Source organism: Melozone crissalis, unplaced genomic scaffold, assembly GCF_028551555.1.
Source record: "Melozone crissalis strain CALT ecotype California unplaced genomic scaffold, PUWL_Pcris_2 ptg000192l_1, whole genome shotgun sequence".
Taxonomy (NCBI): domain Eukaryota; kingdom Metazoa; phylum Chordata; class Aves; order Passeriformes; family Passerellidae; genus Melozone; species Melozone crissalis.
This window is the reverse complement of record NW_026535957.1, coordinates 3,820,676-3,821,942: the sequence shown is the minus strand read 5'-3', so window position 1 is coordinate 3,821,942 and position 1,267 is coordinate 3,820,676.

Genomic DNA, 1,267 nt, shown 5'->3' with positions numbered 1-1,267 from the left:
AGGCCCAGGCAGCAGCAGTGGGTGTGGGCAGCCTCCCAGGCGGCTGCAGCTACGGGAGGCCCAAGAGCTGGGAGGCAGCTCAGCCAGGCAGCGCTGGCCATCAGGCTCACCTCCACAAAGAACGCCAGGGCAGGCAGATGCCAGCGGGGCTGCTTCCCGAGGAGCAGGCTGAGCAGGTGTGAGGCCATGTGGGGACACAAGGGGCTCAAGCCACGGCGCATCTCCCTGGCATGGGAAAAAGGAAACAAGGCCCTGAGCCGGGCGGGCAGACCTCTCCCAGGCGTGGTCTCACAGAGGTCTGATCTTTCTCCAGCACTCTGCAAGGGGACATGGGGCCCTTGGGAGGCGGCTGCTGCTGGGCATCCTCCTCTCCCAGCCTTTCCCAGTCTGCTCGGCCCTCCCTCGCTGACAAGGGCTCTCGCTTACAGCCCCAGGGACTGTGTGGGGCACTCTGGGCAGGGAGCACAAATGCTGACGGTGGCGGCGGGGCGTAGGAGATCTCACCTGGCCAGCAGATCTGCTGCATAGTGCTGGGTGTCGGCACAGAGCAGCTTCTCCCAGACCCGCTTGTTCTCCAGAGCCACCAGCTTCTTGTCAAAGCCCAGGCGGGAGAGCAGAGCCTTCATGGTCTGCACTGCAAACCTGCATGCCGAGCAAAGGCCAGGTCACTCTGGGAGCGCTGGCCCTGGCCACGAGGGCGTGGGAAGGACAGGGCGACTGGCACCTGTGGGGATGGCAGGGAAGGCCGTGTTCTTCCCGGCACGCTCTCCAGAATCTCCCAGTTTCAATGTCCCCTGGCATCTGCTCTGTGGTGGTGAAAATTTGCAAGAGCAGAGCCACAAACAGTTGGGGAGAATGAAGCAGAATGGCACAGTGCCACTCACACATGGGAGCAATCCTCCACAGCACCAGAGTTGCCTGCAAGAGACAAAGCAGCCTGAGGCAGCGCTCAGTGCCAGGGTGTCTATGAGGCAGGGCCCGAGGGGAGACGCAGGGGGAGCACGCGGCCTGCTGCCCCTGAGCCTGCCCCTAGGCCAGCTTTGAGCCCAGGCAGGGAGCTGCAGGCTAGGGAGAGCAGGGAGAGGTGCTGGAGAGGCAACCAGGAGGGCGAGCAAAGACCAGCTGCAGAAACTCACAGCCAGGGCAAAGACAGCCTTGTCTCCGCAGGAGAAGCTGCCATAGGGCGGCTGCTCCTCCATGGCAGAGAGCAGCGCTGGAAGCACCTCCTGGGCGGCCACTCCGGACGTGCCGATGGCTCTCCACATCA